Source organism: Coregonus lavaretus (genome assembly GCF_964263955.1).
Source record: "Coregonus lavaretus genome assembly, chromosome: 12".
Taxonomy (NCBI): domain Eukaryota; kingdom Metazoa; phylum Chordata; class Actinopteri; order Salmoniformes; family Salmonidae; genus Coregonus; species Coregonus lavaretus.
Window position 1 is genome coordinate 20,029,684 of NC_139999.1, and position 26,796 is coordinate 20,056,479.

The following is a 26,796-nucleotide window of genomic DNA, read 5'->3' on the forward strand; positions in this document are numbered from 1 at the left end:
TGGTAATGGTTCAGAGTGCAGTTGATATTAGAGCCATGAAACTTGAGTAATGAGCAATCTAAATTCCTGAATATGTAGCAAACACCAGTATTGGTCATATAATAACATAACAAGCATACCATTCCACACTTGACCTGATCCCTTTGACATCACCAAATATATACACAAGGTCAAGAAGAGTGATCTATTATCAGTTAATGAGAAATACAGAAATATCCAGAGAGAGAGAGAGAGAGAGAGAGGGGCGGAGTTACCATGCACACAAAGACACATTTGACCTTTGAAGGGTTTTCTATACTGCGGTAAGTTATCCAGTGGCAATAAGAATAATGGTTTTGGCGCCATAGCCCAGCGAGACAGGCCTTCTATTCCCAGGCAGTAGATAATTACCAGAGGAGGCCGGCCCCTCCTATTAAGCCTGTGCATTTGGAGAAGACAATAAGGCTCACTGCAGAGCAGAGCACTGAGGGGCCACACACACACACGACAGCACACAGGACTGCATCAGATCACTATGATGTTAGTCTTGGAGGTGGGGTGAGTCTCATGGGAGGGAAGGGGAAACGGGTTTGCAGTGTAAGGAATGATTGTATGATATTATGCAATGGGTGGGTCTAATCCTGAATGCTGATTGGTTAAAACTGCATTCCAGCCGGTGTCTATTCCACAAGTTACCACCGGTTAAATCTATGACGTTAAAATGTCTATTTACTCTGTTCCATTTGACTGCGCAATCCACTGTCTCATCAGCCCAGCCAGGCAATTGATAAACTTGATCTCCACTATAAAAAGCATCTAGACATGTAGTTGTCAACAGCGGAGATGTGTATAAACCTTGCTGTTTGTCTCTCCGACATTTGCAACATTGTTTCAATATTCAAATTCGATCTCTAGCTGTCGCATAGAAATGAACGTGTCGAGAGTTGGAAGTCGGGATGAGACAGACAGTCAGGCAGCTTTTCTCAGCCAGTCGAAGTCATGAATCATGAAATCACGCATCATTAGCTCATTGTTATGGATGTATCCAAATAAATGTCACTAGAAGAAAGCTTAAACAAATGCAAATGCACTACTTTGTTATTATGGCTGCACTGTTTGATGTGACTGTAAGTTAGCTGTAGTTGGCTAGCTAGCAAGTAAGGGATAAGAACGCTAGATTTGTGTTGGGACTATATCTTGTGGAAGGATTAAATAGTATGAATAAATTCATCAAAATAACGTTTTTTAATGAACATATGTAAATCATCATTTGAATATGTTAGTAACCCGTTGTATAAAAGTGATAATGCCCTCGAAGCCGGTGTTTGGAGGATATATTGGCACTTCGTCTCGGGCTTAACAACACCCGTGCCAATATATCCTCCAAACACCGGATTCTCTGGCATTATCACATAATTATACTCTATTTATGTCACAGGGAAATTGGTTTGCCTCCATAGCCATGATATGCATAATAAAGACATACATAGGAATACATCAAAGACTATGCTGTCTGTTCCATATTAAATACACTACATGGGTTGGGTTCTATGGTTTAAAATCTATGTGGTCTGAGATGGCTCAAGAATTCTGAACAGCTATGTTAAAAGAGCAGTGTAGCATTGCATTGATCTCTTTAATCATTTATTTCTACTTTAATTTTAGGTTACAACTTCACTCGAGACACCAAATGAATTTAGAAGAGGGCCTTGTCGAAATCCTTCTTTCATTATCTCTGTGATCTTAACATCATCTCAATGTTCGTCAGATGGAGAGATTAAACGGTCTAAAGAGGAGAAGTAAAAAGCAAGGTGCAAATGTATTAGTCACTTGATTAATAGATTTTCCGGAACTGTCCTCACTGACTTCAAAGTAAATTGATGTAAAAAGAAATTCAGATTTTTTGCTGCCAGTCGAGTACTTTGTGTGACTCTAAATGTGCTGATAAAAGTTTGAGTTTACATGATCAAATATCTGCTTATACAGACACAGATTGGGGATGTTTAAAGGGTAGTCAACTAGTGCCAAGAGAAAAACAGTATATGACTATTCAATGTTCTTAGAATTATCTATCCATCACCTTAATGCTGTCTTCATCCAGCTGACACACCATGTCTACTTACCATCTACTAACCATTTTTACCATCTTCAAAGCCATTCTATCAGCGTCAGCAATATACATGTAGCTTCCAAAATAATGGAAATGCTTGTGTAAATGAGGGACACAAAGTATATTGAAAGCAGATGCTTCCACACAGTTCTGGTTCTTGAGTTGATTAAGCAAATAACATCCCATCATGCTTAGGGTCATGTATAAAAAATGCATTATTTTGGCTAACATAGCTATTCCCCCATAGGATGAAAATGCCCCCATCCACAGGGCACGAGTGGTCACTGAATGGTTTGATGAGCATGAAAACGATGTAAACCATATGCCATGGCCGTCTCAGTCACCAGATCTCAACATTTACGTCATTTAGCAGGAGCAATTAGGGTTAAGTGCCTTGCTCAAGAGCACATCGACACATTTTTCACCTAGTTGGCTCAGGGATTAGAACCAGCGACCTTTCGGTTACTGGCACAACGCTCTTAACCACTAAGCTACCTGCCGCAAAGCTAAGACAGTGTTTTCCACCACCATCAACAAAACACCAAATGATTTAATTTCTCATGGAAGAATGGTGTCGCATCCCTCCAATAGAGTTCCAGACACTTGTAGATGTAATGAATACTCAGGGAGGAAAAGGTGTAGATTCACATGCAGAGCGCGGCAGGTGTTTATTACGCCTTCGCAGATGGCAGGAATCATGGTCACAGGCCGGCAATGGTCATACACAGGCAGGCAAACAGGCAGGTGTATCAAAACCAGGACTGAAGGCTATAACTGGTTCTCACAAATTAGCTAGGAAAAGGCTTAGTAGAGTCAAAACGAACAATACCTCACAAGGCACAAACAGAATGAACTAAACTATATAAGGAGCTGATGAGACCAGGTGAGTAACTAACACAGGTGAAATCAATGAACAAAAATGAAAGACAGGGCTACGTTCAAGAACACAAAGAAACAGGGCTACGTTCACAAACACAAGGTGAACTAAGAAAATAAATACAGAACCTTACAGTAGAATCTATGCAAAGGTGCATTGAAGCTGGTCTGACTTGTGGTGGCCCAATGCCCTGTTAAGACTCTTTAAGTTGGTGTTTCCTTTATTTTGGCAGTTACCTGTATGTTGTTACATTGGTTGTACCTGGCTGTGACATTGTACACACATAGCTCTTTCCATTTAGACCAGGGATACAGCCCACTGATCAATTTCCACACAAACAAATATATAAAAATATATATACAGTCGTGGTCAAAAGTTTTGAGAATTACACAAATATTAATCTTCACAAAGTCTCCTCCCTCAGTGTTTATGATGGCAATTTGCATATACTCCAGAATGTTATGAAGAGTGATCAGATGAATTGCAATTAATTGCAAAGTCCCTCTTTGCCATGAAAATGAACTTAATCCCCCCCAAAAATGTCCACTGCATTTCAGCCCTGCCACAAAAGGACCAGCTGACATCATGTCAGTGATTCTGTCGTTAACACAGGTGAGAGTGTTGACGAGGACAAGGCTGAAGATCACTCAGTCATGCTGATTGAGTTAGAATAACAGACTGGAAGCTTTAAAAGGAGGGTGGCGCTTGAAATCATTGTTCGTCCTCTGTTAACCATGGTTACCTGCAAAGAAACACGTGCCGTCATCATTGCTTTGCACAAAAAGTGCTTCACAGGCAAGGATATTGCTGCTAGTAAGATTGCACCTAAATCAACCATTTATCGGATCATCAAGAACTTCAAGGAGAGAGGTTCAATTTTTGTGAAGAAGGCTTCAGGGCGCCCAAGAAAGTCCAGCAAGCACCAGGGCCGTCTCCTAAAGTTGATTCAGCTGCGGGATCAGGGCACCACCAGTGCAGAGCTTGCTCAGGAATGGCAGCAAGCAGGTGTGAGTGCATCTGCACGCACAGTGAGAAGAAGACTTTTAGAGGATGACCTGGTGTCAAGAAGGGCAGCGAGGAAGCCACTTCTCTCCAGGAAAAACATCAGGGACAGACTGATATTCTGAAAAAGGTACAGGGATTAGACTACTGAGAACTGGGGTAAAGACATTTTCTCTGATGAATCCCCTTTCCGATTGTTTGGGGCATCCGGAAAAAAGCTTGTCCGGAGAAGACAAGGTGAGCGCTACCATCAGTCCTGTGTTATGCCAACAGTAAAGCATCCTGAGACCATTCATGTGTGGGGTTGCTTCTCAGCCAAGGGAGTGGGCTCACTCACAATTTTGCCTAAGAACACAGCCATGAATAAAGAATCGTACCAACACATCCTCTGAGAGCAACTTCTCCCAACCATCCAAGAACAGTTTGGTGACGACCAATGCCTTTTCCAGCATGATGGAGCACCTTGCCATAAGGCAAAAGTGATAACTAAGTGGCTCGGGGAACAAAACATTGACATTTTGGGTCCATGGCCAGGAAACTCCCCAGACCTTAATCCCATTGAGAATTTGTGGTCAATCCTCAAGAGGCAGGTGGACAAACAAAAACCCACAAATTCTGACAAACTTCAAGCATTGATTATGCAAGAATGGGCTGCCATCAGTCAGGATGTGGCCCAGATGTTAATTGACAGCATGCAAGGGCAGATTGCAGAGGTCTTGAAAAAGAAGTGTCAACACTGCAAATATTGACTCTTTGCATAAACTTAATGTAATTATCAATAAAAGCCTTTGACACTTAGGGAATGCTTGTAATTATACTTCAGTATACCATAGTAACATCTGACAAAAATATCTAAATTCACTGAAGCAGCAAACTTTGTGAAGACCAATACTTGTGTCATTCTCAAAACCTTTGACCACGACTGTACAGTGCATTCGGAAAGTATTCAGACCCTTTCACTTTTTCCACATTTTGTTATGTTACAGCCTTATTCCAAAAGGGATTAAATTGTTTTTTACTCTCATCAATCTACAGTACACACAATACCCCATAATGGCAATGCAAAAACAGATTTTTATAATTTATAAAAAATTGAATTAAAATAATAAAACTGATATCACATTCAGAACATTTAATCAATACTTTATTGAAGCACCTTTGGCAGTGATTACAGCTTTGAGTCTTCTTGGGAATGACGCAACAAGCTTGGCAGACCTGTATTTGGGGAGTTTCTCCCATTCTTCTCTGCAGATCCTCTCAAGCTCTATCACGTTGGATGGGGAGTGTCACTGCACAGCTATTTTCAGGTCCCTCCAGAGATATTTAGATCGGGTTCAAGTCCGGGCTCTGGCTGGGCCGCTCAAGGACATTCAGAGACTTATCCCGAAGCCACTCCTGCGTTGCTTGGCTGTGTGCTTATGGTCATTGTCCTGTTGGAAGGTGAACATTTGCCCCAGTCTGAGGTCCTGAGCGCTCTGGAGCAGGTTTTCCTCAAGGAACTCTCTGTATTTTGCTCTGTTCATCTTTCCCTTGATCTTGACTAGTCTCCCAGTCCCTGCCGCTGGAAAACATCCCCCACAGCATGATGCTGCCACCACCATGGTTCACCGTAGGGATGGTTTTGGCCAGGTGATGAGCGGTGCCTGGTTTCCTCCAGACATGACGCTTGGCATTATTGCCAAAGAGTTCAATCTTGATTTCATCAGACCAGAGAATCTTGTTTCTCATGGTCTGAGAGTCCTTTAGGTGCCTTTTGGCAAACTCCAAGCAGGCTGTCATGTGCCTTTTACTGAGGAGTGGCTTCCGTCTGGCCACTCTACCATAAAGGCCTGATTGGTGGAGTCCTGCAGAGATGGTTGTCCTTCTGTCAGTGACCATCGGGTTCTTGGTCACCTCCCTGACCAAGGCCCTTCTCCCCTGATTGCTCAGATTGGCCGGGCGGCCAGCTCTAGGAAGAGTCTTGGTGGTTCCAAACTTCTTCCATTTAAGAATGATGGAGGCCACTGTGTTCTTGGGGACCTTCAATGCTGCAGAAATGTTTTGGTACCCTTCCCCAGATCTGTGCCTCAACACAATCATATCTCGGACTCTACTGACAATTCCTTCGACCTCATGGCTTGGTTTTTACTTTGACATGCACTGTCAACTGTGGGACCTTTTATAGACAGGTGTGTGCATTTCCAAATCATGTCTAATCAATTAAATTTACCACAGTTGGACTCCAATCAAGTTGCAGAAACATCTCAAGGATCATCACCTGAGGATGCATCTCAGGATGCACCTGAGCTCAATTTCGAGTTTTATAGCAAAGGGTCTGAATACTTACGTAAATAAGGTATTTCAGTTTTTTTTTTTTTTTTATACATTTGCAAACATTCTAAAAACCTGTTTTCGCTTTGTCATTATGGGGTACTGTGTGTAGATTGATGAGGATTTAAAAAAGGCTGCAACGTATCAAAATGTGGAGAAAGAGAAGGGATCTGAATACTTTCCGAATGCACTGTATTTAAAAAATAAATACAAATACACTGAACAAAAATATCAACAAAACATGTCTAGTGTTGGTCTGATGTTTCATGAGCTGAAATAAAAGATCCCAGAAATGTTGCATATGCACAAAAATCTAATTTCTTTCATTTTTTGTCTTTACATCCCCTTTGCCAAGATAATCCATCCACCTGACAGCATATCAAGAAGCTGATTCAACAGCATGATTGTTACGGATACAGGTATCCTGTGTCTTTTTGTGTTTTTCCTCTCCTTCTGTCCTAATCACAGGTGTCCTTTATGTTCCTGATTGGTGGTCGATTGACATCCGTTTGTCTGCTGATTGCTGAGGTGGACCAATCAGTGGACATTCCTCTGTATTGCACCACCTGTTTCTGGTTTCCCACTTACACCTCCCATTGTTTAAAAGCCAGTCAGTTGTGTTTGTAGAGAGAGACTATTTTCCGCATGGGAGTATGGATACTGTGGTGTCCTGTGTTTTGTGTACTCACTCATTTGCTGGTTACTCTGTTTGGTAACTTTGTTGTGTGTTTCTGGGAAAAGGGGGATTTAAGCAAGTTGCCCTTGGGCATACATTACCCGTAGGAAGAAAACTGTCTAAAAACTCTAGTTAGACCTGAGCGGACCACCCACTGTAATTTTTGTATGATTAGCAGTAGCTTAGCGGTTCTTGAGGCAGGCAAGATCAGTTTAGGTTTTTTTTACACTATTGTTTCATTTCTTGGGTCCTGCTCAGCCCTTTTTCCCAAACCTTTACCGTGTGTTCAAAATAAACATTTTATGTTTGACTGTAGTTTATGGTTGTCGTGTAGCTTTTGTTCTCACTGTTTCCATGTCACGATTCTAATTTGCATGAATTATGTTACGGGTCTCTTGTCCATCCACCCTAGACGTTTAAAGCCACGGGGTTCGTAACAATGATCATTACACAGGTGCACCTTGTGCTGGGGACAATAAAAGCCCACTCTAAAATGTGCAGTTTTGTCACACAACACAATGCCACAGATGTCTCAAGTTTTGAGGCAGCATGCAATTGGCATGTTGACTGCAGGAATGTCCACCAGAGCTGTTGCCAGAGAATTTAATGTTAATTTATTTTCCAATGTCATTTTAGAGAATTTCACAGTACGTCCAACCGGCCTCACAACCGCAGACCACATGTATGGCGTCGTGTGGGTGAACGGTTTGCTGATGTTGACGTTGTGAACAGAGTGCCCCATGGTGGCGGTGGGGTTATGGTATGGGCAGACATAAGCTACGGACAACAAACACAATTGTATTTTATCAATGGCAATTTGAATGCACAGAGATACCGTGTCAAGATCCTGAGGCCCATTGTAAGGCCATTCATCCGCTGCCATCACCTCATGTTTCAGCATGATAATGCACGGCCCCATGTCGTAAGGATCTGTACACAATTCCTGGAAGTTCTTCTATGGCATGCATACTCACCAATTGACATGTTTAGGATGCTCTGGATTAACATGTACGACAGCATGTTCCAGTTCCCGCCAATATCCAGCAAATTCTCACAGCCATTGAAGAGGAGTGGGACAACATTCCACAGGCCACAATCAACAGCCTGATCAAAACTATGCGAAGGAGATGTGTCGCGCTGCATGAGGCAAATGGTGGTCATACCAGATACTGACTGGTTTTCTGATCCACGCCCCTACCTTTTTTTAAAGGTATCTGTGACCAACAGATGCATATCTGTATTCCCAGTCATGTGAAATCCATAGATTAGGGCCTAATTTATTTATTTCAACTGACTGATTTCCTTATATGAACTGTAACTCAATAAAATCTTAGAAATTGTTGCATGTTGCGTTTATATTTTTGTTCAGTATATAAATATTTTAACTCAGTTGGGTCTCAACTTACTGTTGAGAGTTACTTAGAGTAGTAGAATATACACAAGGTGCAATTTCGAAGTTTGGTTGTACATCAGCACTTTTCCTCTTCTTATGCCAGTCATTCATGGCAAAATGTGTAGAATTGCAGGAAATTAGCTTTAAAACTGAAAAAATGTCTCACCACTCCATGGCAAAATAGATAGAATTGCACGAAATTTGCTGTAAAACAGATTTTTTTGGTCTCTGCCCCATGGCAAAATTAGTAGAATTGTATGAAATGTATTATAAAATTGCAAAATGTTCTCTATGCCCAATGGCAAAATGTGTAGAATTGCAGGAAATTTACTTTAACACATATATTTGTCTCCCCACGTGAAGACCAGGGCTGGTAAAATGTTTTGCTCGCGAGGGGGTGGTGCCCCCCAACCAAATCTCGCTTAGGGCCCCAAAAAGGCTAGGTCCGGCCCTGGCTACTGGCATAATGCATTTAGTTAAGAAAGTTTACCTGCACAAATAGATTGATTGCACAAATCAGTTGACTGCATGTGTGGGTATGGATGTGGGTACGCAGACCCGCGAGCCACTGCAGCCCCTCATGATGAGTTCAGATTTTTTGTGGGCCCACACCCATTAAAGTTGCCCATCCCTGATTTAGACCATAATCTGTATTGTTTTCTTGGGTGGTTTGTGTGTGCACGTACATGCCTGCATGACTGCATGTGTTTGTCTGCTTTAATGTAGCCTATACGAAGCTGGCTCTGAATTTAAAATACCTTCTCATAAGGTGAAGATCAGTCAGCATCGATTCCTACTTTTACTTCAACACTTAGCTTACCGGCTCAATACCACTTGTTTGAGTGCAATTATCCTTATTATGGCAACGTCTGCAATGGACTTCCAACAATCTATGTCCATATTTTCTCTGTATATTTGTGGTGCCTACATAAGCAGATGTACTGTAATGGTTGTTTGTAGACTAGGCACCCTGGGGGAAAATCAAACCTATTTGTGTACCCGTTTACATACACTGTTGCTGAGCACATTTAGCAGGATCATTAGGATAATAATGAGAAGAGTTACACTGATATGAGAAATCGATAGTGTGACCTTTATTGTGAGCATCTAGACGGGAACTCCAGATGACAAATGATGTGTGAATCGCAGAAAACAATTACTATTACATTTAATTTAAATGTCACTTTCCTCCACAGATCCGATGCACTTCCACTGGGGGAGAGTGACAGAATGCAAATTGATACATCAATCCTTTTAATGCAATAACATCAGTTACATCCTCAAGACAAAATAAAATACAATGGGGGGAAATATACAGTTGAAGTCGGAAGTTTACATACACCTTAGCCAAATACATTTAAACTCAGTTTTTCACAATTCCTGACATTTAATCCTAGGAAAAATTCCCTGTCTTAGGTCAGTTAGGATTACCACTTTATTTTAAGAATGTGAAATGTCAGAATAATAGTAGAGAGAATTATTTATTTCAGCTTTTATTTCTTTCATCACATTCCCAGTGGGTCAGAAGTTTACATACACTCAATTAGTATTTGGTAGCATTGTCTTTAAATTGTTTAACTTGGGTCAAATGTTGTTTCGGGTAGACTTCAACAAGCTTCCCACAATAAGTTGGATGAATTTTGGCTCATTCCTCCTGACAGAGCTGGTGTAACTGAGTCAGGTTTATAGGCCATCTTCCTCGCACACGCTTTTTCAGTTCTGCCCACACATTTTCTATAGGATTGATGTCAGGGCTTTGTGATGACCACTCCAATACCTTGACTTTGTTGTCCTTAAGCCATTTTGCCACAACTTTGGAAGTATGCTTGGGGTCATTGTCCATTTGGAAGACCCATTTGCGACCAAGCTTTAACTTCCTGACTGATGTCTTGAGATGTTGCTTCAATATATCCACAAAATGTTCCTTCCTCATGATGCCATCTGCATGGTCCCATGGTGTTTATCTATTATGTGAAGTGCACCAGTCCCTCCTGCAGCAAAGCACCCCCACAGCATGATGCTGCCACCCCCGTGTTTCACGGTTGGGATGGTGTTCTTCGGCTTGCAAGCAACCCCCTTTTTCCTCCAAACATAACGATGGTCATTATGGCCAAACAGTTCTATTTTTGTTTCTTCAGACCAGAGGACATTTCTCCAAAAAGTACAATCTTTGTCCCCATGTGCAGTTGCAAACCGTAGTCTGGCTTTTTTATGGCAGTTTAGGAGCAGTGGCTTCTTCCTTGCTGAGCGGCCTTTCGGGTTATGTCAATATAGGTCTCGTTTTACTGTGGATATAGATACTTTTGTACCTGTTTCCTCCAGCATCTTCACAAGGTCCTTTGCTGTTGTTCTGGGATTGATTTGCACTTTTCGCACCAAAGTACATTCATCTCTAGGAGACAGAACGCTTCTCCTTCCTGAGCAGTATGACGGCTGCATGGTCCCATGGTGTTTATACTTACATACTATTGTTTGTACAGATGAACGTCGTACCTTCAGGCGTTTGGAAATTGCTCCCAAGAATGAACCAGACTTGATTTCTTTTGATTTTCCCATGATGTCAAGCAAAGAGGCACTGAGTTTGAAGGTAGGCCTTGAAATACATCCACAGGTACACCTCCAATTGACTCAAATGATGTCAATTAGCCTATCAGAAGCTTCTAAAGCCATGACATAATGTTCTGGAATTTTCCAAGCTGATTAAAGGCGCAGTCAACTTAGTGTATGTAAACCTCTGACCCACTGGAATTGTGATACAGTGAATTATAAGTGAAATAATCTGTCTGTAAACAATCGTTGGAAAAATTGCTTGTGTCATGCTCAAAGTAGATGTCCTACCCGACTTGCCAAAACTATAGTTTGTTAACATTAAATTTTTGGAGTGGTTGAAAAATGAGTTTTAATGACTTCAAGCTAAGTGTATGTAAACTTCCAACTTCAACTGTATATAGATGTCAAACACGAGTAGTCCATTTGCTGTGCATGACTTCTTCAGATTGCCTTGATCTCCTTGAAGGCAGAATACAAATGACTGTCTCTACTCCTGCAGTCTAGAGCCAGGGGTTTCAGACTAATAGTTGGCCCATGTCTATGGGTTGCCCTGGGGAACCAGAGTGGAGGATTAGAGCGTAATGGATGAGAGCGAGGGGTAATGAAGGAGATCTGTCTTAAATTTAATCACTGGTTTAAAGGGACATGATCTGGTCAGAGGGGGGGGGTTTCTTTATTTTTTTTAAATGTTTTACTTTGTAGAATAATAGTGAAGACATCAAAACTATGAAATAACACAAATGGAATCATGTAGTAACCAAAAAAGTATTTAAAAAATCAAAATGTATTTTATATTTGAGATTCTTCAAATAGCTACCATTTGCCTTGATGACAGCTTTGCACACTCTTGGCATTCTCTCAACCAGCTTAATGAGGTAGTCACATGGAATGCATTTCAATTAACAGGTGTGCCTTCTTAAAAGTTAATTTGTGGAATTTATTTCCTTCTTAATGTGTTTGAGCCAATCAGTTTTGTTGTGACAAGGTAGGGGGAGCTCAAATAAGCAAAGAGAAATGACAGTCCATCATTACTTTAAGACATGAAGGTCAGTCAATACGGAAAATGTCAAGAACTTTGAAAGTTTCTTCAAGTGCAGTCGCAAAAACCATCAAGAGCTATGATGAAACTGGCTCTCATGAGGACCGCCACAGGAATGGAAGACCCAGAGTTACCTCTGCTGCAGAAGATACGTTTATTTGAGTTACCAGCCTCAGAAATTGCAGCCCAAATAAATGCTTCAGAGTTCAAGTAACAGACACATCTCAACATCAAGTGTTCAGAGGGGACTGTGTGAATCAGACCTTCATGGTCAAATTACTGCAAAGAAACCAATACTAATGGACACCAATATGAAGAAGAGACCTGCTTGGGCCAAGAAACACGAGCAATGGACATTAGACCAGTGGAAATGTGTGCTTTGGTCTGGAGTCCAAATTTGAGATTTTTGGTTCAAACTGCCGTGTCTTTGTGAGACGCGGTGTGGGTGAACGGAGGATTTCTGCATGTATAGTTCCCACCGTAAAGCATGGAGGAGGAGGTGTTATGGTGTGGGGGTGCTCTGCTGGTGACACTGTCAGTGATTTATTTAGAATTCAAGGCACTACTACCACAGCATTCTGCAGTGATACGCCAATCCATCTGTTTTGGGCTTAGTGGGACCATCATTTGTTTTTCAACAGGACAATGACCTAACACACCTCCAGGCTGTGTAAGGGCTATTTTACCAAGAAGGAGAGTGATGGAGTGCTGCATCAGATGACCTGTTCTCCACTATCCCCCGACGTCAACCCAATTGAGATGGTTTGGGATAAGTCGAACCGCACAGTGAAGGAAAAGCAGCCATCAAGTGCTCAGCATATGTGGGAACTCCTTCAAGACTGTTGGAAAAGCATTCCAGGTGAAGCTGGTTGAGAGAATGCCAAGAGTGTGCAAAGCTGTCATCAAGGCAAATTGTGGCTATTTGAAGAATCTCATATATTAAATATGTTTTGATTTGTTTAACACGTTTTTGGTTACTACATATGTGTTATTTCATAGTTTTGATGTCTTCAATATTATTATACAATGTAAAAAATAGTACAAATAAAAAGAAACTCTTGAATGAGTAGGTGTGTCCAAACTTTGGACTGGTACTGTAAGTGCTCAGATATTCTACATCATTCACTCAAACATCAGTATTTTTTCTGCGTGAGGTCAGATTGGCTGTCAGTCCCCAATCTCTTTTCAGATTATTGGGGATTTTCATTCTACTCAATGCATTAGGGGTTAGAGTTGCTAAGGACATAGCCTAGTCCCACCCATGGCATTACAAACTACTATTGCAGTCATGTTCAATATACGTGTCACGCTCTGGTTCCGGGACGTTGTTATAGAACCAGGGTGTGTTTGTTTTGTTGGGTGTTGTGTGGGCTAGGTTGGGTATGAGGTGTGTTCGTTTTGTTGTGTGCTGTTTGGTTGGGGTGTCTAGGTGGTTGTCTTCCTTGTTTGTATTCATGTGACTCCCAATCGGAGGTAACGAGTGACAGCTGTCGGCTCGTTATCTCTGATTGGGAGCCATATTTAAACTGTGTGGTTTCACCTTGTGTTTGTGGGTTTTTGTTTCCTTGTGCTATGTTCAGTCGGTGTCATAGAGAACTTCACGTATCGTCTTTTGTTGTTTTTCGTGGTTGCTTTATATAAATAAAAGTCATGTTCACTCAACGCGCTGCGCTTTGGTCTCCTGTTGTAGACGATCGTGACAGAAAAACCCACCATAAAAGGACCAAGCAGCGTAACAAGCGGCAACAGGACCTACCTACACAGGAGTTATGGACTCCTCCTAAGGATTCATGGACATGGGAGGAGATTTTGGATGGAAAGGGTCCTTGGGCACAACCGGGAGAATATCGCCGCCCTCGTGAAGAGCTGGAGGCAGCTGCAGCCGAGAGGAGGTGGTACGAGGAGGCAGCACGGAGTCGAGGCTGGAAGCCCGTGGGTACTACCCAAGAATTTCTTGGGGGGGGGGCAAAAAGGGAGTGTGGCGAAGTCAGGTAGGAGACCTGCGCCTACTCCCTGTACTTACCGTGGAGAGCGGGAGTACGGGCAGACACCATGTTACGCAGTAGAGCGCATGGTGTCTCCTGTACGCAGGCATAGCCCGGTGCGGTACATTCCAGCTCCTCGTATTGGCCGGGCTAGATTGAGCGTTGAGCCGGATGTCATGAAGCCGGTCCCACGCAGCAGGCCACCAGTGCGTCTCCTCGGGCCAGCATACATGGCACCAGCCTTACGCATGGTTTCCCCCGGTTCGCCTACATAGCCCGGTGCGGGTTATTCCTCCTTCCCGTACTGGTCGGGCGACGGGGAGCATACAACCAGGTAAGGTTGGGCAGGCTCAGTGCTCAAGGGAGCCAGTACGCCTGCACGGTCCGGTATTTCCGGCGCCACCTCCCCGCTCCAGCCCAGTACCACCAGTGCCTCCACCACGCACCAAGCCTCCTGTGTGTCCCCAGAGTCCTGTGCGTCCTGTTGTTGCTCTCCACACTAGCCCTGAGATGCGTGTCCTCAGCCCGGTACCTCCAGTTCCGGCACCACGCATCAGGCCTACGGTGCGTCCCCAGGGCCAAGCATGCCCTGTTGCTTCTCCCCGCACTAGCCCTGAGATGCGTGTCCTCAGCCCGGTACCTCCTGTTCCGGCACCACGCACCAGGCCTACGATGCGCCTCAGACGGCCAGAGTCTGCCGTCTGCCCAACGGGGCCTGAACTGTCCGTCTGCCTAACGCCGTCTGAACTGTCCGTATGCCAAGCGCTGCATGAACTGCCCGTCTGCCCAACGCCGTCTGAACTGTCCGTTTGCCAAGCACTGCCAGAACTGCCCGTCTGCCCAACGCCGTCTGAACTGTCCGTCTGCCAAGCACTGCATGAACTGCCCGTCTGCCCAACGCCGTCTGAACTGTCCGTCTGCCAAGCACTGCCTGAACTGCCCGTCTGCCCAACGCCGTCTGAACTGTCCGTATGCCAAGCGCTGCATGAACGGCCCGTATGTACTGATCAGCCAGAGCCTCCCGCCAGACAGGATCAGCCAGAGCCTCCCGCCAGACAGGATCAGCCAGAGCCTTCCGCCAGACGGGATCAGCCAGAGCCTTCCGCCAGACGGGATCAGCCAGAGCCTTCCGCCAGACGGCATCAGCCAGAGCCTTCCGCCAGACAGGATCAGCCAGGGTCGTCCGCCCGACAGGATCAGCCAGAGCCTTCCGCCAGACAGGATCAGCCAGAGCCTTCTGCCAGACAGGATCAGCCAGAGCCTTCTGCCAGACAGGATCAGCCAGAGCCTTCTGCCAGACAGGATCAGCCAGAGCCTTCCGCCAGACAGGATCAGCCAGAGCCTTCTGCCAGACAGGATCAGCCAGAGCCTTCTGCCAGACAGGAGCAGCCAGATCCGTCAGCTAGCCATGAGCAGCCAGATCCGTCAGCTAGCCATGAGCAGCCAGATCCGTCAGCCAGCCATGAGCAGCCAGATCCGTCAGCCAGCCATGAGCAGCCAGATCCGTCAGCCAGCCATGAGCAGCCAGATCCGTCAGCTAGCCATGAGCAGCCAGATCCGTCAGCCAGCCATGAGCAGCCAGATCCGTCAGCCAGCCATGAGCAGCCAGATCCGTCAGCTAGCCATGAGCAGCCAGATCCGTCAGCTAGCCATGAGCAGCCAGATCCGTCAGCCAGCCATGAGCAGCCAGATCCGTCAGCCAGCCATAAGCAGCCAGATCCGCCAGCTAGCCATGAGTAGCCAGATCCGTCAGCTAGCCATGAGCAGCCAGATCAGTCAGCCAGCCATGAGCAGCCAGATCCGTCAGCCAGCCATGAGCCGTCCAGCCAGGATCCGCCAGAGCCGTCCAGCCGGGATCCGCCAGAGCCGTCCAGCCGGGATCCGCCAGAGCCGTCCAGCCGGGATCCGCCAGAGCCGTCCAGCCGGGATCCGCCAGAGCCGTCCAGCCGGGATCCGCCAGAGCCGTCCAGCCGGGATCCGCCAGAGCCGTCCAGCCGGGATCCGCCAGAGCCGTCCAGCCGGGATCCGCCAGAGCCGACCAGCCGGGATCCGCCAGAGCCGTCCAGCCGGGAGCCGCCAAAGCCGTCCAGCCAGTATCCGCCATTCTGTCCGGTACTGCCCCTTAGTCCGGTACTGCCCCTTAGCCTGGTACTGCCCCTTAGTCCGGTACTGCCCCTTAGTCCGGTACTGCCCCGTAGTCCGGTGCTGCCCCTTAGTCCGGTGCCGCCCCTTAACCCAGTGGGGTGTAGTTGGGGGGTGGTAATGTGGAGGAGGCTAGGGAAGCGGGTGGTGACTAAGGTGGGATGGGGACCACGACCAGGGGCAGAACCGCCACCGTGGACAGACGCCCACCCAGACCCTCCCCTAGACTGTATGCTGGTGCGCCCGGGGTTCGCACCTTTAGGGGGGGGTACTGTCACGCTCTGGTTCCGGGACGTTGTTATAGAACCAGGGTGTGTTTGTTTTGTTGGGTGTTGTGTGGGCTAGGTTGGGTATGAGGTGTGTTCGTTTTGTTGTGTGCTGTTTGGTTGGGGTGTCTAGGTGGTTGTCTTCCTTGTTTGTATTCATGTGACTCCCAATCGGAGGTAACGAGTGACAGCTGTCGGCTCGTTATCTCTGATTGGGAGCCATATTTAAACTGTGTGGTTTCACCTTGTGTTTGTGGGTTTTTGTTTCCTTGTGCTATGTTCAGTCGGTGTCATAGAGAACTTCACGTATCGTCTTTTGTTGTTTTTCGTGGTTGCTTTATATAAATAAAAGTCATGTTCACTCAACGCGCTGCGCTTTGGTCTCCTGTTGTAGACGATCGTGACAATACGGTACCTGTATGTTGTTATTGTTCCTAGATTTTAAATGAGTTATGCACCAGTATCATGATTCATCGGTTGTTTATTTCCTCTACATTATTTGGCTTTCATTTGTAATGCTAATTAGGCTAATTGTACTAAATCAAATCAAAACGCTGAACACAGCAGCTAAACAATCACCAGGGATATCTGGAAATACTTTAATCAGGGACTGAGAAAAAGGCTGTTGTGTTTTATGGATAAGGAGGGGTAGAGAGTATGAAGCACGACGGCAGTAAGCGATGGATGTAGAGTAAGAGAGAAAGAGGGCGGTAAAAGGAGAACGAGAGAAAGAGGAAGTGAGAGAGGAAGTGTGAGAGAATGAAAGAGAGAGGCAGAGAAAATTAAAAGCTGATTACCTTCTGAGGAAATTTCCAGTTCCCCTTAGGGAGGGAGAAGAGACAATTTCTTGTCTTCTAGCATTTATTAAGCCTGCCTCCAGGGTAATCAGGACTGGCTAAATATAGCCACTGGAGAAGGAATATAACGCTATATATGCCTACTAGTATATGCTGATGCCTTCCTTCATGCACATTAGCCTACATCTTTATAGCCAATATGGAAAGTTAAATGTTGATTGTACTTATTTGTACAATGTATCTGTATCTTATGTTTCCAAAGGGGCCATCATCACATTGTTGGCTGTTTGCACTACAGATGACAGTCAACTGTATGGTTGTGTGTCTGAAAATGTCTCTCAGTTCCCCTCTCTGTATCCCTTAATCACTCCCCAGTCTGTTCCTGGTGTATACGTAGCTCTTTGTAAATTGCTCCAGCTGTGATCATAGCATGTAGCTGAAGGCTATGTGAAATGATTATATTGTACTGAGATAACTGACAGTGTGTAGCCTTGAGGCAGTTCTGTTCTGCGTCTCCTTGAAGATATTGCTCTGATAAAGCAGGGCCTTCACTGTGCTGTTGGATCGAAGGGGAAGCCTTGGAGCCAAGTTCTGCTGAGTGGGAGCCAGATGAAAGGAATAAAATATCAGTTGATATGTTTGTCCAGTATGCACTGTGTCAGAGGGGAAATCATCTCTTAAGATACTTCTCAGTCCAATCAGGGCAGCTCTTGGCGTTGGTTACTGCCCAAATGCATATCTAAGGGTTTTGAAAAACAATGCCAAATTCACTTGGCACAGACTGAAATTAGGGAGGAAGTTTGTGAAACTGCAATCAGTTATATCTAGTGTTAATTCTTAGTGGCGATGCTCAGTCTGACCTGAGAACTATACGAGTCTCACGGGTTTAACAGTTTGAGTTGAGATCATTCATGAATGTAGGATCGGGTGGGTGCAGCTTAATATTGTCATCATGTTCAATAGGGACTTAGTAACAACAAATAAATACTGGTACTGTGCATCTATTTTCCTTAGAATCCCTTCCGGCTGATTTAATCATTGAGCAACTACTTTTCCCTTAATTTGACCATAAATACCACAGAATGGGTTTGATAAACGGTGTGTGTATTTTCAGCAGGTTGGGGTCAGGTTCAAGATACATTTTCGAGTGCTTGACGTTGGTCCGGAGGTAGATAATTATTTTAAACTGTCGGGCTAGGTGTGGGTCATCACTAGCTCTTAGCATAACCTTGAAGATGTCAGTAATGCACCTGATAGATAGTGTGTGTTTGGGTCCCAGGAGACACGCTGACGCACCCTAGCTGCAGATGGCTCATAAAAGACAACACACACACACACAAAAATACAAAAACGCAAACACACAGAGAAAGCTCCCTGGGCTGAATGGAGGTGTATTAATCACACTGTGATCTGTGACCCAGTCTTTTAATTGCATCCGCTCTGCCTTGCTCCCACTCTCATTCTTTATCTCCCCTCTTCCCTCTCTTCCTCCAGCTGTACCCAGAAGAGGCTCTAATGCAGAGATAAGAGAGGAGACTGTAGATCTGTAGAGCTTTACCACTATCCCCACGGGCTCATTGAAAACACCTCCTGATAGGCCAGCAGCACAGACTGAACAGGCCCAGTGAAAACACCTCCTGATAGGCCAGCAGCACAGACTGAACAGGCCCAGTGAAAACACCTCCTGATAGGCCAGCAGCACAGACTGAACAGGCCCAGTGAAAACACCTCCTGATAGGCCAGCAGCACAGACTGAACAGGCCCAGTGAAAACACCTCCTGATAGGCCAGCAGCACAGACTGAACAGGCCCAGTGAAAACACCTCCTGATAGGCCAGCAGCACAGACTGAACAGGCCCAGTGAAAACACCTCCTGATAGGCCAGCAGCACAGACTGAACAGGCCCAGTGAAAATACCTCCTGATAGGCCAGCAGCACAGACTGAACAGGCCCAGTGAAAACACCTCCTGATAGGCCAGCAGCACAGACTGAACAGGCCCAGTGAAAACACCTCCTGATAGGCCAGCAGCACAGACTGAACAGGCCCAGTGAAAATACCTGCTGATAGGCCAGCAGCACAGACTGAACAGGCCCAGTGAAAACACCTCCTGATAGGCCAGCAGCACAGACTGAACAGGCCCAGTGAAAACACCTCCTGATAGGCCAGCAGCACAGACTGAACAGGCCCAGTGAAAACACCTCCTGATAGGCCAGCAGCATAGACTGAACAAGCTCTGCTGGGACACACTTTGATTCATAACGCCGTCTGTGTCCACCAGCCCATCATGAAGGCTTCTCAGGCACTGTGTCACTCCTGACACTCAGTATGGTGACACAATGGCTTTGGTGCCTTCATAAAACATAGAACACTCTGAGCAATATGGGAAATGATCTCGGTCAGATGCTTTAAACGTTCTGTTTTTCTCTACATTACATTCCTATTAAAAGGTGCTGTTGACAGGAAGGCTTGGTTATGGGGCCGCTCTCATACCTGGAGAGGAGGGAGGAGGGAGGACGGGGGAGGGAGGAGGGGGGAGGGAGGAGGGAGGAGGGGGGATGGGGGATGGGGGTGGCTACTGGTGTGACAGCACACTAACGATGTGACAAGCCCTTGTTCCTTCTGTAAGTGCACCGGTCACAGATAACAACCACATGCTGCTGGGGTGAAACACGAGCACTGACGCATACTAATGCAAGTAGACAGCTCTTTCTCCCACACACATAGGTGCCTATGCCCACACAAGCTATCACATACATCTCCTATAAATACTATAAATGAGTGTCTCAACTCAGCAGCATGTAAATGGAGGGATTTTACCTTCCCCCTGTAGCACAATACAAAGACAGCATCATTCTGCACAATGTAGATTCAGATGTATTCAACTGTAGAATGGAGGCAAAGGTTTTAGAAAGATAATTTCATGAGAATCATTCTTCAGGATGCACCAACTTTGAAAACAAACACAGTGCCGAATAGAAGGACAGATAACTGAATAAGCTGTGTGGTGTTAACCTGCAACTCTGCCCTCCCAGTTCAACTAAACACACTAATGTTACTGTGTTACAGTGGTCACATTGTGACACCAGGCTCGGTGTTGTTCTCCTCCTCTGTTCTCAGCCCCAGTGAAACACTGTTATTTGCTAATTGAGGGGGATGCACTGATTGGCCTGTTGGGTTGAAGAAAGCGGCGGGGTGGCAGACACAATGTTTACTTAACGCCGCTCCACCACCGGGATAAACACAGACCTTGCAAAGGAAGACAAGGCTTGATCTGATGCTTTTCTCTAGCCTTCTCTATACCCTTTAGACACCAGAACATGCCATGGTTGGCTCAACTAGGGCTGTAACCTGGGACTACCGTCTGGCTCATTCATAGCCATACTGCCGCAACATCACGTTGGTCTCACCCTGCTCTTCTGTGACCCTGGTTTAACATCTAACATCTGAAGGACTGGGAGACATGTGAAGCCTACTGTCACGGCTGCCTGTGCCCTCTATCCTGCCCTGCCTTTGTGATGTGCTGGCCACTCTGGCTGCCAGACAGAATGTTCTGTTCCGGTACATGCACACTGAGAGCAGCAGAGAGGAATGACACTGCCCCCACAGCACCAGCCCTCCATCCATACCATGCCAAACATCCCAGTCTACAGTATGTGAGGGCACACACACACGCAGAGAGACCAACACACATGTACATGCTGTACTGTGCACATGGGTTATAATTTGGCACAAACCCAATGAACCTCTATACACACACACACACAAACATCAACCTGGGCAATGCAATCAAAGCAGGTGGAACCTGTCAAGTGTGAGGTGACTGGTGGAGACATGGATGCCTACAGGGGCTTAGAGGGGCAGTAACCATGGCGATGCCCTTCGCCCTCAGACATACACTGTACTGTACATATCATACTGTTAGAGAAGAACAACCCTGACCCTTGGCTAGGCTAGCCACAGACGCCTTTACGTTTCTCTTATGCGCCAACTCTCTCTCCCCTCCTCTCTCTCTCACTCACTCGTTCTCTCTAGCTCACTTTTTCTCACTGTTTTCTTTTTCTCTCTCACCATCCTCTTATCCCAGTTTGTATTACCACAGTACCATTAGTAAAGCAGTGCTGTCTCCATGATGGCATTATAGCCTATGGTGCATTGGTAGTTATTCCATTTTATAAATTGGGTAGTTTGGCTCCTGGATGCTGATTGGCTGAAAGCCGTGGTATATCAGCCACATACCACGGGAATTACCAAAAAATTATTTGTACTGTTCTAATTATGTTGGTAACCAGTTTATAATAGCAATAAGGCACCTCGGGGGTTTGTGGTATATGGCCAATATAAGGGTTGTATCCAGGCATTCCGCGTTGCGTCGTGCGTAAGAACAGCCCTTAGCCATGGTATATTGGCCATATACCACACCCCCTCGAACCTTATTGCTTAAGTATCTGACTGTGTTACAGATATGTTACACTGTACCTAGATTATTTCCATCACAGTTGAATGGATGGTATTTGTAGCATTTTCCTGCTAACTGGATGGTATTTGTAACATTTTCCTGCTAACTGGATGTGTCATTAAACATGGCGTAGCTCCTCCACCCCTCCACCTCCTCCCTGGCATGTCAGCAGGTGGGCAGAAAGCTGGTCCAGTGCCCTCAGAGACAATCGAAGCTTGCCTGTCACAACGACACACCATAGCGCCATCGCCTTGGCCACGCGTGTTCCCATGCCAACCACCCCGCTGTCATGGGGACACAAGGCCACGGGTACAGACGTGCCCTCAGAACCCTGCGCCTTTCTTATGCTAACACACACTTACACAGATACACACAAACACACACACAGCTGCAGGACACACACACAGCCTCAGAACACACACCCCTACAGCAAGCCTCCCAGGACACGCCGCAAGAGACCTGCTTAAATGACAACAATTAGCCTGTTCTGTTTAAGCAAATTAGAGCCATTGGCACAATACAGCCTGCTCTTTGCTGGTTGTTTTGGACATAGAACCATGCTGTTTCTCTGTCTGAGGGATACTGCAAACTGTGAGACGGTTGTCTCATGATTGATCTTACATCTGAAACTTAAAAATAGTGAAGAAGTGAACAGTTTATCATTCATTGGTTGGATATGAATCTATCTCGCCACATGGCAGAGACTTGTTGTGCTCTGCAGAGCTTCAGCTCAGCATAGAGAAGCTGGATTTGATTGTGTTTGTCTGTTACTGTAAGATTTATGCACACATTGTCAAAATGATGTTTGCCATTCCTCCATTACACGTACAATTACTCTCCGGGTGAAACAGAAACCTAATTTGTGCGATGTGTGCCACAGTTGTTGAAAAGATCTCATGCTTTATTAGTCTGTTGTTTGGTGCATCTTTTGACAGGAAGCTGGGCGATAAATTGGCAAGATGGCTTGATAAAAAGCTTGTTGTGCAGAATTCTCCACGGTGGATTTTGAAAAATGGCATCTCCCCAGCTCATAACAGACGATTTGTTCCCCGGGTGATTTATGAAATCAATTTTTCTTGTTATCAGCAGCAGGAGTGTGACTGAGAGATAAGATCAGTGCATAGCCTTTTTAAACAGAAGGAGAAGGGGATTGAGGCTGTGTGTGTGTGTGTGTGTGTATGTGTGTGTGTGTGTGTGTGTGTGTGTGTGTGTGTGTGTGTGTGTGTGTGTGTGTGTGTGTGTGTGTGCAAGTCGTTTCTGGGGGTGTTTCATCAGTTGCTTTAGCAGCATTCACACCTCCAGTCTCAAACAAAGTGCTACAGATTGGTCATACCTAGGGCTGTTGCGGTGACCGTATTACCGCCATACCGGCGGTCACGAGTCATGAAGGCAGTCAAATTCCATGTGACCGTTTAGTCACGGTAATTAGGCTTCTCCAAGCTCTGATGGTGCTGCTGGTCATTAGTAGCCTACCAAACTTGCTAACTGCCTGGTAGTCAGCACTCTATTGTCCCTCTAATGACTCTAACATAAATGCAAATGTCTTCGAAAATCGAACCAATCACTTCATGAGAGCCTATGAGCTCATGTTGCGCAACATTTCTATAGGCTATGCAATTGCGCGAGAAAACAGAGTGATGGCCTCTATTAAAAAGAGGAGGATCCCATCAGCTTTCTATAGTCTAGGCCTGCTATATTTATTTCTCAACTTTCCTAATATTAAGCACATTGCTTATCTTTACAACAGGAGTATAGCCTACCTGGCTGGCATGAAAATGAACTACGGGAAAAGCGTCCTCCATTCGCTATTTAAGTGCATAGATTACATGTATTTTTTTCCTGCTGCCCCTGTTTCGAGACAGGTGCATGGTAATGGTCCATTCTAAATCAAAAAAAATTTCACACATATATTATTTAGTATATGTAAAGACAAGATTAAATCAAGAATAGTCTGATGGGTGACAATATTAGCCTATCACTTGTGAATTATATATTATCACTTGTGAATGATGACCAGTATAAGGCAAGTGTCACGGTTTCGGCCGAGGCTGCTCCTCTTCCTTGTTCGGGCGGACTTCGGCGGTCGTCGTCTCCGGAGTACTAGCTGCCACCGTTCGATGTTTCTTGTTCTTTTGGTTTTGTCTGTTCATAACACCTGTCCCTTATTTGTGTCTTGATTGTTCCCCTTATTTAGTTTGTGTGTTTGGGTCAGGTGTTATGCGTTATTGTTTTATGTCAGCCTGTGTCAGCTGTATCAGTCTCTCGTGGTTGTATTTTCGAGAGTTTGCACTGCGTGCGCTTCTTTCTTGTTTTCCGCACAGTGTTTCAGTGCGTATTTGTGCGCCACCCGGTTGGGGAGGCTATTTGTCCTATTTTTGGACTTACTAAAGTGTTTACCGTCATCCTGGTTCCTGCGTTTGATTCCACACACTCACACCACTCTGACAGCAAGAAACACAACTTTTTCTAATCATAGTCGCACACCTCATTTAGCCTAGCCCATAGGCCTATATGTTTTGATGAGGTTTGTATCACAACTAAAGTGGCCAAATAGCTTCTTAAAATTAAGCACATTTAATCCGCTTTACAAGGGGTATAGAGCTTAACTGGTATACATAAGCAGTGCGTGAGTTTCAAGTTTGGGGAAGATAATTTCCCCCATAAAAATGCACCTTTATAATAAAAGCATTACATGCATACAGTAATTGCATTTGCGGTCACTTTTGATAATGGTGTTTTCCCGCTAATTGAACATTTGCGCTTATAGCCTACTGCCATGTGCATATTGCTGCTCTTATAATGTGAAGAAATAGCCTAATAGTTGATCAACATTTAAAGCTAAACGTTCTGATCTGTTGCGTCAGCCACATTGCATACATTTTTTGGGGGGATGCTAGTGGTTGTATTAATTTGGGATCTATCACATCCCACAACTGTCCCAGACTATGTTTGGAATATGTATTTCTCGCACAGAATAGAATAGGTCAACTTTTGTACGATGGGAGATAGTAGATTGACATAGGCTCTCCCGAGTGGCGCAGTGGTCTAAGGCAATGCATGCAGTGCTAGCTGTGCCACTAGAGATCCTGGTTTGAATCCAGGCTCTGTCGTAGCCGGCCACGACCGGGAGACCCATGGGGCGGCGCACAATTGGCCCAGCGTCGTCCAGGGTAGGGGAGGGAATGGCCGGCAGGGATGTAGAGCATGGCGTTTGCAACACCAGGGTTGTGGGTTCGATTCCCACGGGGGGCCAGTATGAAAAATAAAAAGATAATGTAAGTCGCTCTGGATAAGAGCGTCTGCTAAATGACTAAAATGTTTTAAAAAATAGGCTAGTGCTTTTGCTGTTCGTTAGGCCTACTCATCTTGTTGGCAGTTCTTCCAATATCTTCAATATGCACCTCGGAATTGGATAAGGACGCGTGCAGTTGCGTCCCCGATGTGTCTGTCTTCACTTGTATCCTGTGAGAAAGTGCTTTTCAAATTGTGAATGAGAGACTGATGAAGTGTGTACAGGCTGCGCAAAAAAACAAAGCATAGCTCATGCCTTTCAAGTTACTTTTTTCAAATCATCATTAGAGTTGCATGTATTAAAAATCTTAACATATAGCCCAACATTTGTAGAACAACTAAAGTTACATGAATAACTCTAAATTAAGCATATAGGAGGACCTTTTTCTTTGTTAACCGCTCAACACAAAATAGCTGCATGTGCGCACTCCCTCAAATCGTTTGGAGAAAATATCCTTTCTATTTTATTCAGCTTTGTTCAATTGAATTCTTCATTCTATCAAATAATATAAAATAATGCCACGGAATTCTAAACAAATCTTGTCTGCTAAATGAACTAGTGTAGCCCACAGCCATATGGCATAGCCAGATCAGGACCTAACATAAGGACAACTCAGAGTATGCTATTCTGTTCTTCTGAAATAGACTACATTTTCTTCATATCATGCTTCTTTAGACCTGCCTAAAATAAATAATGGATTTATTGTGAAGGTGTAGGCTATATTACATGGATTTATTAGACTTTTTAAAATGTAGATGTTCCAAAGGTCTGCATCAGTGGCTTGTAGGCTATGTGTGGAAGCCAGGAGATGCTAAATGTGTTTATGTTAATGAACGGTCAATTACCATGAGACCGATAGTTATTTGTTTGACTAAATTTCGCGACCGCCACAGCCCTAGGCATACCATATAATGAGTGCTGCTGTGAGACCCAGTTTCTCTCGTCTCGCTTATGATCCCTCTCTGTGCTCCACTAAACAGTCCTGGGTTCTGCTCCCCATCTCTCTATGGGCTCCACTAAACAGGCCTAGGTTCTGCTCCCCATCTCTCTCTCTGGGCTCTACTAAACAGTCCTGGGTTCTGCTCCCAATCCCTCTCTGGGCTCCACTAAACAGTCCTGGGTGCTGCACCCCATCCCTCTCTGGCCCTCTACCGATCAGTCCTGGGTTCTGCTTCTCATCTCTCTCTGGGCTCTACTAAACAGCCATGGGTTCTGCTTCTCATCTCTCTCTGGGCTCTACTAAACAGCCATGGGTTCTGCTTCTCATCTCTCTCCGGGCTCTACTAAACAGCCATGGGTTCTGCTTCTCATCTCTCTCTGGGCTCTACTAAACAGCCATGGGTTCTGCTTCTCATCTCTCTCTAGGCTCCACTAAACTGGAGTGTGCTCTGGAAGCATCCCTGAGGTGTCAGTGATGGCGCCATCTGCTAACTCATCAGTGGCACAGCCACAGGAGAGAATGTTTACATACCCTCCATCTCTGACAAGCCACTGCCTACATGACTCACTGTTTCTACTTCAGCACCTGACTGATGGGACACTTGGTGATGGCAGAATGTTTCAACACTCAATTCAGTAGGCGGCATATGCTAAATTCTAGTGACTTGGCAGCAACAAGATGTTGAAAAGTAAAGGGACTTGACATTGATGTCAAATTGTTTTGCCTGAAATTCTTAAATCTAAATTTAAAGTACTGTTTCGAAACATTAAAGTATAAAAGCTTTCATTATTACTTGGAATGTAAAGATAAGGTATTGATATTGAACGTTCAGTCTGCACAGCTTTGGATTTTCCCCTCAGATTTCATATTGGTTGAGATGGCAGCTTGATGTCATCTGTCATTGCAGCGTCCATATCAAAGTGCTCCACACCATTTCTCTCCCCACCCATTGAGGAGAATGAAAATCCCCAATAATCTGAAA

General features: G+C 45.0%; 1 protein-coding gene across 1 annotated transcript in view; it reads left to right on the plus strand.

The window, feature by feature from the left end:
• LOC311137899 (cadherin-4-like) overlaps positions 1-26,796 on the plus strand; it is a gene marked incomplete at both ends in the record, with an annotated part of 368,521 nt that overhangs the window by 234,718 nt on the left and 107,007 nt on the right. The window lies entirely within an intron of this gene.